The sequence below is a fragment of the Triticum urartu genome, chromosome 7A (genome assembly GCF_056163025.1).
Source record: "Triticum urartu cultivar PI428250 chromosome 7A, HENAU_Tu73, whole genome shotgun sequence".
In the NCBI taxonomy this organism is placed as follows: Eukaryota; Viridiplantae; Streptophyta; class Magnoliopsida; order Poales; family Poaceae; genus Triticum; species Triticum urartu.
In genome coordinates this window covers 54,587,921-54,602,949 of record NC_141879.1, presented here as the reverse complement: position 1 = coordinate 54,602,949, position 15,029 = coordinate 54,587,921, and the positions used below count along the sequence as shown (strand labels likewise).

General features: G+C 46.3%; 1 pseudogene; it reads right to left on the bottom strand.

Moving 5' to 3' along the window:
• Positions 1–2,053: 2,053 nt before the first annotated feature.
• Positions 2,054–14,743, bottom strand: LOC147957669 (FBD-associated F-box protein At4g10400-like; annotated as a pseudogene).
• Between the last annotated feature and the right edge of the window lie 286 nt (positions 14,744–15,029).

The window sequence follows — 15,029 nt, the reverse complement described above, 5'->3', positions numbered from 1 at the left end:
TCGACGCAACCAAAAATCCTCTTCGCCACTACAAGTCTCCGATCGCAGCCATCATCACTTCCTTCAATTCTGTCAACGCCGTGGAAATCTATATTTAGATACATGTCCCATGACACTGACAAGACAACAAAGCTTCACACGACGCCCTCGAAGCCTCTTTGGCTGAAGATGAGGGCACACCCGACCGGACCAATACCGATCAAGATATCTAGTGACGCCATGCACCAAAAACTGAGATCTCGGAGAGAAAGACCGGAACCCGTCGGTGTCCAGATCGAGGAGACTGGCATGAAGCAGATCAAAGTTTTGGAGATCAAAGAACAGCAGGGCCAGCCACCGTGGAGCTCCCCTGAATCCGGACTGACCATATCTAGGGAGTTCCCGGCCTCCACCAACCCATGCGAGAGCCGCCGTCGCAACTCCTCGGGCAGCATGTTGCCTGTCCAAGGCCGGGCGAGGTAGCCACCGGCGCACCGGCCGTGCCACCCGCGAGGAGGAGGGCGTCAGCAGCCCTCTCGGCTGTGCCCACTAAAGGGACAGACCACCGCTGGGCAACAAGGCCGGCTTCCCAATTCACGCCAGCCCTCCTCGCTACGAGCACCATCGCTGGAGAAGGATGATGAGGGAGCCCCACCGGCAGCGTCGAAGCCCCCCGCAACCACCAGCGTCCCGATCTGATCGATCTAGCCGCTGCCGCACCACGGGAGACCATCACTGTGTAGCCCTCCGCGCCTGAGCATGACGACCACGTCACCGTCGCCCAACAACTGCCAGGAAGCAGCTGCGCCCCACGCCAACGTGCCACCGCCGCCCACCGCCATCTCCCCGCGGAAGACGACTCCGAGCGGGAGGTGAGGATGCCCCGCCGCTGCCAACGCTGGCCTGGCTTTGCCTGGCGGCGGCGAGGACAGGGGATGGGAAGGGTGCCAAGGGCGCTAGGGTCCCCCCGGTCGTGATGCGGGCGCGTCACGGGAGGGATGCGGGCTCTAGTGTGGAAAATATTTGTATGACATATACGCAACATCCTCAACACAGCGTCCGCCAGCGTGTCGTTGCACCTCTACCTGGTGTTCTTCAAACCCCACAGGTAAGATGATCCTGCTCAGCATCTCCTCAAGCTCCACGACCGGCTACGGAAGTTATTTCGCAATATCTCTGTAGTGCAGGGAGTTTCCGTAAAAATCCAGCAGGGTGTCATGCCACGTGTCTTCCCAGGATCGCTTTGTACCTTGGATGAACACAAAAGCCAAGTTGTTGTACTCGTGATGCACGTTTTCGTAGTTTTTGTACCAATCTGCTTCCACCTGCCAATTTCTTGTATCTAGGGTGAAATTACCTCTAATCTAAAACAGGAACAACTAGCTAAACTGCTCCCAAATTAGAATGCGGAAAACCGGAAATGTGAAATAAGGAATCGTGACATACGATACTATATATGTTATGAACAGATGTTTATATATCAACAAAATGTTATGTAAACTGTATATACTTCCAAGGAATAAAGCAAGGAATCATAAGAAAATTGGGAGCTGAATAATTTAGCCCATAAGGGCAAGGAGCTGCTTATGTCTAACAAGCCAATAATAATTGCAATGCATTAGCACCGACTGTTCAAAAACAAAATGAGTCAAGATATAGTTTATTGGCTTACAACACAAATTTGAGTGACTGTTCAGAGCTTAGCAACATGTTAAGATAATGTATCACTACCCTGAATGAACCAATTCAGACATTTGTGCCAGTACCCACAAGGCCAGAACTAATCAACAAGTCCACAAGTTGTTTTACACTTATTATTTCTGCAACACAGTTTAACTTAAACACCATTTGGCAACAAAATGGATTACATTGGTTTTACTTTTTTGCGACTGATCAGACATGGTCCAGAATTTTCAAGCCATGGACAATTCGGTATTCCTACAAACAGTTCCTACATAATTCGGGATTTCCTTCTTTACTGCTTGCTCTATTAATTTCTTTCTCATATATGAAAACTTATTCAGAATACAGAATGCAGAAAGCATGCAAGGGGTCATTGGTTAGCTTACGTATGTTAAACGCAGAGGAGAAACTCCAAAACCTTGAGAATCCTATCGTCCACCACATTGCACTTGACTTCAACTATTTTAAGGTGCTATGATATTGCAGATGATCTCTCAATTGAGCTGTAGCTTCCTATCATTACCACTTCCTGAGTTGGTTCCTATGGTAAGTAGAAACATTTACCCAAGATGAATGATTAATTTTGAGAGTGCAGCAATTGTCCATTAAGAAGATGTATACCCAGGAAAAGATTTGAAGAGTGAGCTTCTCCAGAACTGGTGAGTTTTTCAGAATGCAAGATAGTGGATCCAGGTCAGGAGCCTCGCACCAGTACTTATTGAGTAATAATACATTTAACTTGCTAAATGTAGAGCAATGCTTCAAATCTCTTGAGAAGATGAACTGTAGCAGGAATACAAAAGTAAACGATCAAGTAATCCTTACTGATAATGCAGGATGATGATCTCAGATCCACCAATGGTGATAATGCATAAGTAAGCAGTGCACATAGTACAACAGAAATGATAGATACCATAGAGGAGTAAAGAAGATGAGTGCCATACCTTTGGAAATGTAGACTTCAACTCAAGATGTTTAGCACCACTAGTGCAGAACCGGGCAATAGCACCGGTTCGTAAGACCCTTTAGTGCCGGTTTGGTACGGCGCTAAAATGTAGGCACTAAAGCCCCCCCCCCTCCCCCCTTTAGTACCGGTTCAGTACGAACCGGTGCTAAAGGGCAACCACGTGGCACGAGCCAGCTTCGGGGGCAGGGAGCCCTTTAGTACCGGTTGGTGTCACCAACCGGTATTAAAATGTTGGGGGGGTGGGTTTATGATTTCTTTTTCATTTAATTTTGTATTTTCCATTTAATTCTTTTTCGTTTGCTGGTATTTTACGATACTACATATTGTACACGTTATGCATATATATAAATAGAATTTCTAGTAGAGCCGATCATAATCGGTGCCTTCGGAGCCAGTGGCATTAGCCTAGCTAATTGGTGCCTTCAGAGCACGATAACAATTGGAAGTGGTTCATGGGGGCGGTAGCGGGTAATAGTATTCTCCTTTGGGATCTATGACCTGGTCGAGCAAAAATCCTGCTATTTCCTCTTGAATTGCTTCTATGCAGTCTTGTGCTAGGAGCTTGTCCCGCGCCTCTCTGAACTATTAAGAAGGAGATTAATATGCATGTGTATTAGTTGTGTGACTAGATATCGATAATGGTGTAAAAATTGTGAATAGTGTTCTGACAATCGATATCGTACCCACTCCTGTCTTTGAGATTTGCTCCTTTCGGATGCCATCATGCGAATGTTCTTGCAAACGTAGTATGCACATAGATCATTCCCCGGCGTCTGCTTCAGGGCCTTTACGAGAATGGAATTTGATCAGATAATAATTAATTAAGCATGATAATTAAAGAGATGGCAGCTAGCTAGTACTACTTAATTACTTACCTTGGGTCGATACCATTTCAGCTTTTGTTTCCATGCGCCTGGAGTGGCCCTGATAAACATTGCCCAAGCCCTGCCCCGCCGACAAAGAAAATGAATAAATGGGTTATTAAATAGTTGTTATCAGAAAATGACGAACTAATTAAATAGGCCGAGATATAGTTAATAATGATTGAAATTACCTGTTGACTATCCCCTTCACGATGGTGTAGTCACTTGCTTTCTTAAGTAGTGAGTCTAGTACTTCAACTGTTCCTTCATCAACTTTAATGATTAACAAGATCCAGTGAAATCTGCATGCACACACGTTTGCATGTCTTAATTAAGCGGCCATATGTAAGCAAAAATATGTAGCTATAGCTAGTAGGGAAAAACAAAATTTGTAGTACAAGACAGTGTGACTCACTAGAAATTGTAAGGAAGTAGTATATCTTCATTGTATTTGAGTTCCTTGAAGAACTGTAGCATGCTTTCCTCTACACATTTTTCGTGATATGGATCTATTTTCCATGTGTATTCATTAATGGTATTTGGGTCAACGAACCCAATGCCATAGCGTCCACCTTTTTTCATTTCATAAATCTTCATCCTGCATAATACCACAGAAAAGAATATAGTGAGGATAATTACAGGTAATGATTGATCAAAATGATCACTACAGCTAGCTTGAGACTTAAATTACAGAAAGAAATCACTTACAGACAATAGCAACTGGCGATAGATTTGTCGAGTGCGTCTTTATTGTATAGCTAAAATAGTTCTAAATACTCAATGGTCACAGCTTTCTTATGGTAGTAATGGTCCTCGTTGACATTCACCATGAGGGACTCTCGATTGGAAATCTTGGTAATGTCCATGTACCATTGATGCAATTCATACATTTTCGTTGGGAGCTTATTGACCTCCTCTGGCTCGACCAAAGGTTGGCCCCGGGCATATTTCCGTTTTATTTCCTCCTCTCTAGTCGGAGACATGGGCTCGATATCGAGGAGTTGTCCAACAGTGATCCCGATCGATTCAGCCTGCGCAATATGCTCCTCGGTTATTACCACATCGCCCACCCCAGGAACGTTAACGGTTTGCCCACAATAATATTGGGCGCGCCTACTCTCATGTGTTGTTGGCACAACAAGCGGGGGGATTGATTGCGCCGCCTGTTCTCCCAGTTGGGGAACGGTTTTACCGCTCCTTTTGCCAGCTGATTTGCTCGAGCTCGAGCTCGCCTCTTTCTGTAGACGTGATCGATTTAACTTCCTGAGGTGGCGCTCATAGTCTGTGTCAACAGGCTTGGGAGCTGGTGGTCTAGCCATACGAATGAAGTGGTCAATCTTTTCCACAGGCACTTTCTCCCTTGGCGGCGGTGGCGGTTTCGGTGCAAAATGGGCTTCCACCTCGGCTTTCGATATGGCTACGTTTTCCTCCTCGGACTTGTCGTAAGGCCTCTGCTGAAGAGACGTGAGGCTTGGACCATATTGAAATCGCTTGCCTCCGCCTGTGCCTGCAGTACTACCTCGACTTGTACCGCTACGCACCATAGCTGAGGCGGCTCTTTTCCGTGATTACTTAGGCGGCGAAGACGGCTGACGTGGCTGAGTTGGAGGAGGAGGAGTGGCCTGAAGCTGTGCCGGACTTGGAGGAGGAGTGGCCTGAAGTTGTGCCGGACTTGGAGGAGGAGTGGCCTGACGCTTTGCCGGACTTGGAGGAGGAGTTGCCTGAAGCTGTGCCGGACTTGGAGGAGGAGTGGCCTGACGCGTTGGTGGACTTGGAGGAGCGGGAGTCTGCTGACTTGGTGGCGGACTGCGATGAGGAGTCGGATGACGCGGTGTCGGTGGCCTTCGAAAGATGATGCAATCCTTTCTCCATAGGAGGATACGATGGCTGGCCTCTCCTAGTGTGTGCTCATCATCACCTCCAGGAATGTCAAGCTCTAGCCCCGAATATTGGTCCACCACCTCATCAACCAAGACACGAGCATAGCCCGCTGGAATCGGGTTGCAATGGAAGGTTGCCTCGGGGGGATTTGTAAAAGCAAGGGCGTCCGCCACCTTCATGGATATGTTCTTCATTTTGAAGTGTAGCTCGCAGTTAGTGTTCTCCATGATGTCATCCACTGGGTAGCTATCCAGCAATGGGTCGCCCGGGGCGGAACCCACGCTGCTTCTCGGCATGGATGGGACGGTGCTATCCATTGATGGATCATCCGCTAGCTGCTGAGACCCCCTTTGCTGGCTAAGTGAGTCGATCTGCTCCTGCTGCCGCTGGAATTTGATTGCCAAGTCCGCGTGCGCTGATTCTAGGCCTTGAAGGCGTTCATAGTCTAGCTTCCTCTGCTCCTCCTCCATCTTCCTCTTCTTCTCCTCCGCAATCTTCTTTCTCGCACGGGTTCTGTAGTCGGCGTTCCAGTCCGAAAACCCCTCATACCACGGAATAGCGCCCATGCCTTGTGTTCTTCCCGGGTGTTCAGGATTTCCCAGGGCACGCGTAAGCTCGTCGTTCTCTCTGTTGGGCTCGAACAACCCCGATCGATCCTCTTCTATTGCAACAAGTAGCTTATCTTCGGCTCCATCCAGACATGCCTTCTTCGAAACTTTGCCTGTCTTCGGGTCCAACTCCCCTCCATGCGCATAGAACCAAGTCCTGCACCTGGGGGTCAGCTCAATGTTTCTGGAGTGACACATGCATCCAACATCTCTTTCTCAGACTTATCCCACTTAGGCATTCCCACCGCATAGCCACCTAGCCCCAGCTTATGGAACTTATCTTTTTTGCGGCATTGGCCTTGTTTATTCTGGACCGTTCCTTAGATAATTCCGAATCCTTAAATTTCACGAAATCGTCCCAATGATCATTTTGCTTCTCTAGTGTTCCCTCGAATACTGGAGTCTTCCTTCCTCCCTTGACGTACTTGGCCCATTCACGAATCTTGTGGTTCTTGAATGCAACCGCCATCTTCCTAAGAGCAGCGTCCTTGACTTTCTCCACATCTGCATCTGTGAAATGATCTGGTAGGGTGAAATGTTCCATGAGAGTTTCCCAAAGAAAATGTTTTTGTCTGTTGTCGACAAAAGTAACTCCTGGACGTGGATTTACTGGCTCTCTCCATTCTTGAAGGGAGATTGGGAGTTGGTCCTTCACAAGAACTCCGCACTGACGAATGAACTTGTCCGCAATCTTCTTAGGCGCTAATGGTTCGCCATTAGGTCTGATTGCCTCGATATTGTACTTTACGCCCTCCTTCAACTTTTTGTTCGGGCCTCGTTTCGTCCTGTTGCCTGAAGATTTGCTCGACCCGGATGGCTGAAAGAAGAAAGATCGATTCGTTAATATATCTTCAAGTCATTTAAAACATGTGATGATCACCAGATGCCTGCTTATATAAATATATATACCTCGCCGGTCTTTGTTGTTTCAAGATCAACATTTTCTTCATCATGTACATAGTTCAAGACTTCATCAATTCGGTCATCGCGATCGAATATCATATCACCCTCCCCGGTGTTGTTTAGATATTCGGAGCCGTCATAATCGTCTTCGTCATTCTGATCATCATTGCGTATGATATTGAACAGGGCCTCTTCTCCCTCTCTGCCAGTATTGTCCGCCATAGGTTTTGTTTAACTAATCCAAAAGAAATATATTCAAATTACAATGCATGGATGTAATCAATTAATAAGGAAAAACTGAATCAATCATAGTACATAATAAGCATCATCGAATATAATCTCGAATACGTCATCTCGAATAATAGATATAATCTCAAATACATCGTCTCGAATAATAGATATAATCTCGAATACATCGTCTCGAATAATAGATATAATCTTGAATACATCGTCTCGAATAATATATAATCTCGAATACATCGTCGGATCATGCGGCGCGGGCGGTGGACACCCAAAGAGAAGGAACCCTCACAGGATCATAGCTGAAGTGAGATCCCTGAAGAAACTGTCAGGTATTGGAGAACCTGCCGCCCTCTAACGCAACCATGTAGCGATGGACGTGCTCGTCCTCCTCCCTGACACGGCGACGTACCACCTCCGGCGGGGCCGGCTCCCTCCGCACCGAAACTGGCCCACGCGAACGCCACCAAACGAGATCAGGGTCGACGACCGGGGCCGGGTTCCTCATCAAGCGGCGCGCCCCTCCAGGCAGCACCTCCCAGTGCCAGCCCGGCGGAGCCCAGTCCCGGACATGGGTCAGCCGGACGTCGTCGCGGACGGGTCGACGGCGAGGATGCGGGCCGGGCATCGTCGAGAACAAATACTAGCTATATGGCCGCAAAAAGTAACATTTTCTTAATGATTGGATTTTGATAACTAAAATTTCTAACATTTCTATATAACTAACATTCATATAACATTTCTAACAATGCTATATAACTAATATTTCTATAACATTTCTAATATTTCTATAACTAAAAAACAGAAAAAAAATTATAACATTTCTATATATATAACTAACATTTGTATAACATTTCTAATATTTCTATAACTAAAAAAAGAAAATTTTCTAACTTTTTTATAACTATTTCTATAACTAAAAAATAGAAAAATTTCTAACAATTCTAACATTTCTAACAATGCTATATAACTAACTATTTCTATAACTAAAAAAGAAAATTTCTAACATTTTTATAACTAATTCTATAACTAAAAAACTAAAATAATGTATGTGTGTGTGTGCTCACCGGCGAGGCGAGAGGCGACGGGGACGGCGACGAGCACGGCGACGACGGGGATGGCGACGACGGGGACAGGGACGGGCCGGGGCGGCGACGACGGGGACGGGGCGGCTCCTGACGGGGACGGGGACGACGCGGGACGGGCCAGGATGGCGCGGCGGTGATGATGGGGACGACAGGGACGGGGACAACGGGGCGGCGACGACGGGGACGGGGCGGCGACGAGGGATATGGAGACGGGGGCAGCGGGCGACGGGGCAGAGGAGAAGAAGCAGATGAGAAACTGAAATTTTTGAAGTGTTTAGTTATATAGGATGGACCTTTAGTACCGATTGGAGACACCAACCGGTACTAAAGGCCTGTTTTGGCCAGGCCAAGCGGCGGGAACCGCACCCCGTTTAGTACCGGGTGGTGGCTCCAATCGGTACTAAAGGCCCCCCATTTAGTACCGGTTGGTGCCATCACCCGGTACTAAAGGGGGTGCGCTGGCGCAGGTGCGGTGCGGCAAGTTTAGTCCCACCTCGCTAGCCGAGGGGCGTCCGCACTGGTTTATAACCCCCCGTGCGGTAGCTCTCTCGAGCTCCTCTCCAAAGCAGGCCTACTGGGCCTACATGTTCTGTGCTGCCCTGTGGGCCTACTGGGCCTTTGCGGGCCTGCATCCTGGCCCAACAACAGGTTGGGTTTCTAGTCGTATGCAGGCCGCTCTGGCCCAGTAAGCGGGTTTTTTTATTTTTTTGCTTTATTTATTTTTGAGTTGTTTTTTTGTGTATTTAGAGTTTCTTTGTGAATATTTTTGCTTTAGGTACAAAAAATTACAAACTTTCTGTTAGTGCCCATAGTTTTCAAATTTGAATAGTTTAAATTTTGAATTATTTGAAATTAGTGTGAATCACTAGTTTGTGAATAACTTAACTTTAAAAATCAGTAAAGGCATGAAAGAATTTGTTTGCACATAAAATTTCTTCGCGTTTCAAATGCCAAAACACATAACTACCCGAACTATTACAGAGATTCCCTTCTAGGTGTGAAACACAGAAGAAAGTGATGATAGTGAAGCCGATCACATCCTAGATCTTTGGGTGTCAAACTTTTTCTTCGCGTGTGTCCCTTTGTGCCGTAACCATGGAAAATCTTCATCATTTAACGGGATGCTCGGGTCAATATTCACTATGAATGGAGCAATTTCATCAAACTTTTCATAATCTTCTGACATGTCTGTCTTGTCATCCACTCTCACGATGTTTCTCTTCCCAGAAAGAACTATGTGCCGGTTTGGCTCATCGTACGATGCATTCGCTTCCTTATCTTTTCTTTTTCTTGGCTTGGTAGACATGTCCCTCACATAGAAAACCTGTGCCACATCATTGGCTAGGACGAATGGTTCATCTGCATACGCAAGATTGTTGAGATTCACTTTTGTCATTCCGTACTGCGGGTCTTCCGTTACCCCGCCTCGTGTCATATTGACCCATTTGCATCGAAAAAAAGGGACCTTCAAACCACGTCGATAGTCAAGTTCACATATGTCCTGTATATAACCATAATATGTTTCCTTTCCCGTCTTCGTTTCTGCATCAAAGCGGACACCACTGTTTTGGTTGGTGCTCTTCTTATCTTGGGCGATCGTGTAAAATGTATTATCATTTATCTCGTACCCTTTGAAAGTCATTATATTCGAAGATGGTAACTGGGACAGCAAGTACATGTCATCTTCAATAGAGGTGTCATGCATGGTACGTGTCTGCAACCAGCTGGCGAAACTCCTGGTTTGTTCATGTGTAATCCAGTCATCAGACCGCTCCGGGTGTTGGAGCGTAGCAAATTCTTGTGTTCATCCATATACGGAGCCACCAAGGCAGAATTCTGTAGAAATGTGTAGTGTGCTTCAGTGAGAGAATGTCCGTCCATACATATTATTTGTTCCCCTCCTAGCGTGCCTTTTCCATCCGGTCTTCCCTTATGCTGCGATTCAGGAACACCAATCGGCTTAAGGTCAAGAATAAAGTCAATACAAAACTCAATGACCTCCTCATTTTCATGGCCCTTGGAGATGCTTCCTTCTGGCCTAGCATGGTTATGAACATATTTCTTTAAGACTCCCATAAACCTCTCAAAGGGGAACATGTTGTGTAGAAATACAGGACCCAAAATGTTAATCTCTTCGCATAGGTGAACTAGGACGTGCGTCATGATGTTGAAGAAGGATGGTGGGAACACCAACTCGAAACTGACAAGACATTGCACCAAATCATTCTTTAACCTTGGTATGATTTCTGGATCGATTACCTTCTGAGAGATTGCATTGAGAAATGCACATAGCTTCACAATTGCTAATCGAACGTTTTCCGGTAGAAGCCCCCTCAATGCAACCGGAAGCAATTGCGTCATAATCACGTGGTAGTCATGAGACTTTAGGTTCTGGAACTTTTTCTCTGCCATGTTTATTATTCCCTTTATATTCGACGAGAAGCCAGACGGTACCTTAATACTAAGCAGGCATTCAAAGAAGATTTCCTTCTCTTCTTTGGTAAGAGCGTAGCTTGCATGACCCTGATGTATGCCGTCTTTTCCGTGCATACGGTGCTGTTCCTCCCGTGCCTCAGGTGTATCTTTTGTCTTCCCATACACGCCCAAGAAGCCAAGCAGGGTCACACAAAGATTCTTCGTCACATGCATCACGTCGATTGCGGAGCGGACCTCTAGGCCTTTCCAATAGGGCAGGTCCCAAAATATAGATTTCTTCTTCCACATGGGTGCGCGTCCTTCAGCGTCATTCGGAACAGGTTATCCACCAGGACCCTTTCCAAAGACCACATTCAAATCCTTGACCATATCATGTACATCAGCACCAGTACGGTGGCGAGGCTTCGTCCGGTGATCCGCCTCACCTTTGAAATGCTTGCCTTTCTTTCTTACGGGATGTCTGCTCAGAAGAAATCGACGATGTCTCAGGTACACATTCTTCTTACAATTAGCCAAATATATACTGTCGGTATCGTCCAAACAGTGCGTGCATGCGCGGTATCCCTTATTTGTCTGTCCTGAAAGATTACTGAGAGCAGGCCAATCATTGATGGTCACGAACAGCAACGCGTTTAGGTCAAATTCTTCTCTCATGTGCTCATCCCACACACGTACACCTGTTCCATTCCACAGTTGTAAGAGTTCTTCAACTAATGGCCTTAGGTACACATCAATGTCGTTGCCGGGTTGCTTAGGGCCTTGGATGAGCACTGGCATCATAATGAACTTCCGCTTCATGCACAACCAAGGAGGAAGGTTATACAAACATAGAGTCACAGGCCAGGTGCTATGGTTGCTGCTCTGCTCCCCAAAAGGATTAATGCCATCTGCGCTTAGACCAAACCATACGTTCCTTGCGTCATCTGCAAACTCCTTCCCGTACTTTCTTTCGTTTTTTCTCCACTGCGACCCGTCAGCGGGTACTCTCAACTTTCCGTCTTTCTTACGGTCTTCTCTGTGCCATCGCATCGCCTTGGCATGCTCTTTGTTTTGGAACAAATGTTTCAACCGTGGTATTATAGGAGCATACCACATCACCTTGGCAGGAATCTTCTTCCTGGGGCGCTCGCCCTCGACATCACCAGGGTCATCGCGGCTGATCTTATAGCGCAATGCACCGCATACCGGACAAGCTTTCAAATCCTCGTACTCACCGCAGTAGAGGATGCAATCATTACGGCATGCATGTATCTTCTGCACCTCTAACCCTAGAGGGCAGACAGCCTTCTTTGCTTCGTACGTACTCTCGGGCAATTCGTTGTCCTTTGGAAGCATATCCTTTATCATTAGCAGCAACTTTCCAAATCCCTTGTCAGATACATCATTCTCTGCCTTCCAATGCAGCAATTCCAGTGTGGTGCCCAGCTTTTTCTTGTCACCTACGCAATTCAGGTACAACAATTTTTTTTGATCCTCTAACATGCGCTGCAACTTCTTCTTCTCCAAATCACTTGCGCAATTTCTCTTTGCATCGGCAATGGCCCGACCTAGATCATCAACGGGCTCATCCGATGCCTCTTCTTCAGCTTCTTCCTGCATTGCCGGCTCGGCTTCTTCCCGTATTACCGGCTCAGCTTCTTCCCTCATTGTTGTATCATCGTATTCAGGGAACCCATGGCCAGGATAGCTGTCGTCGTCCTCTTCTTCTTCATTGTCTTCCATCATAACCCCTCTTTCTCCATGCTTGGTCCAAACATTATAGTGGGGCATGAAACCGGACTCAAACAGGTGGATGTGAATGGTTCTTGACGTAGAGTAATTGCGACCATTCTTACAGCCAGCACATGGACAATGCATAAAACCATCCCCTCGCTTGTTTGCCTCAGCCGCAAGCAGAAAAGTACGCACGCCATTAATGAACTCAGGAGAGCATCGGTCATCGTAATCCATTGCCGGCTCATCTTCAATACACAGCACCGAAAATATCAAATTAATACAATACATAAAGTTCATACATAAAGATCATACAACACTTAAATGCAACAAACAAATAACTCTCTAGCTAAAGAATTTAAATGCAACAACAAATGCGATCAAGATCGCAACTAAGGTAACAATTGATCCAACAGCATAATGATACCAAGCCTCACTATGAATGGCATATTTTCTAATCTTTATAATCTTCAAGCGCATTTTCTCCATCTTAATCTTGTGATCATCGACGACATCGGCAACATGCAACTCCAATTCCATCTTCTTCCCCTCAATTCTTTTCAATTTTTTCTTCAAATCCTTGTTTTCTCTTTCAACTAAATTTAACCTCTCGACAATAGGGTCGGTTAGAATTTCCGGTTCAACTACCTCCTACATACAAATATCTATGTCAACTTGATGGGCATAATTTATCATAAACATGAAATGCAATGAATAGTTTTAAAAGAGAATATACCACATCCGAATCATAACACGGACGAGGGCCGACGGGGACGGATATCAAAACCATGGCACTATGCATAACAAACAACGTATGGGTAAGATAATTATACGAGTAACTATATATCCAAATCACACAAACATCAATGTTTTATATAAAACTTCATGAACAAGAGGCTCACCACAAGGTGGTGCCGGCGACGGGACGTTGCGAGCGATCGACGGTGGTTACGACGGAGATTTAGAAGGTACTAAGTAAACCACACCTACATATGCAAAACTAAGTGTTATTTTTGACCTCAAATTGCATATAAATCAAATACTAGCACATATATATAATTCCTCCCAAATTACTAAACTCAAAAATCAATCACTATATAAAGCATTGCACGAGCTAATCTAGAAATGAGAGATGAAAGGAAAAAGTTGCTAACTTTTGTGATCATTTGAATGGATGGGGGCCTTCAAATCTTGGGCAAAATGTGTGATGAGCTTGAGAGGAAGAGGGAAAAGAACAGAGAGGAGAGGGGAAAGGGGAAGACAGAGCGAGCTCGGGTGGACGAAGGGTCTATGTAGGACGACCTTTAGTACCGGTTCGTGATACGACCCGGTATTAAAGGTGCTGGAGGGGCGCCGGACTGACAACATCCTGCCACCACTCACTTTAGTACCGGTTCGTGGCACGAACCGGTGCTAAAGGTTCGCCACGAACCGATACTAATGAGAGCGGCCCGGCTAGCTGTTGGAACCGGCACTAATGTACACATTAGTGCCGGCTCAAATTCAAACCGGCACTAATGTGCTTCACGTTTGACCCTTTTTCTACTAGTGCACTAGAAATACCATCCAGAAGCCCACTATTGCGAGCAGAAACACAATTCTTGAATGCATTGTTATTAGCTCCGCAGAAAACACCAGAGTCATAATTCAAACAGACATCATAGTCAAAGCCATAAAGATACACAGATGCAGTCTCTAGCAATGGCATGTTTCCAAGTAAAGGGGTTGGATGGTTAAAGGCATTTAGTTCAAGAGAGACAAGTCCTGGGGTAGAAATACGAAACCGGCAATCTGGGTCAGCGGTACTGCAATCTCTGATGGTCAAATGCTTCATGGAACAGGATGGTATCCTATCGGCACAGATGCGACAATTTTTATCATCTGGCGATCTTCCAATGCTGGACAGCTAGCAAAATCAAGCAAGGTCTTCTGTAGGGCTACACCGATAAGGTGCAATTTCTTGAGATGCTGAGACACAAGAGGCAGGTCGTCTAGATAGAGATGCCCATCAATATTAAATTTGCACATCACAGCAAAACGGATCCATAGATTCACATAGGGCTGGTCTTCTTGTGAGAACTCGTCGAATGCGATATCGACAGTGTCTAGGTCAGTGCACTCACGCAGGAGTAGCAGATGGTCCACGAACTTGTGGAGATCCTTGACATGGATAAGATCTTCACGGTCAGATTCACCGATGCGCAGCCCGGTGGTGCACCTCCAGAGGTGGCGCCAGCGCGAGGCGAGCACGCATGTCTGCACGGCCTCCTGTGCTGGGAGGAAGGAGAGCAAGTGGTGGAGCACCTGGTCTGGGAGGACGCTTATCCGGTCGGCACCGCCGCTCACCGGCAGTGCGCTCTCGTCCTTTTCCCTGGGAGGCATTCTGTCGAACAGGTGCCAGGCAAGGTCGCTGCTATGAGGCAAAGTGATGGTCAGACCACGCGAGAGGGCAGAAAGAGAGGGGATGGGCCCGATGGATACCTTGCGGAGGCATTCGACTCGCCGCCCACTAGCCACCGTCAGAGGTAGCAGGGATGTTTTATTTTTATTTTTGAGAAAAAGGTAGCAGGGAAATGGGGAGGAGCATTAGGCACACTCCCTCGCTGTGATGATATACTGCTGCTTGACCCTAAACTAGTAAATGTGCACGTGCAACACACGTTAATAT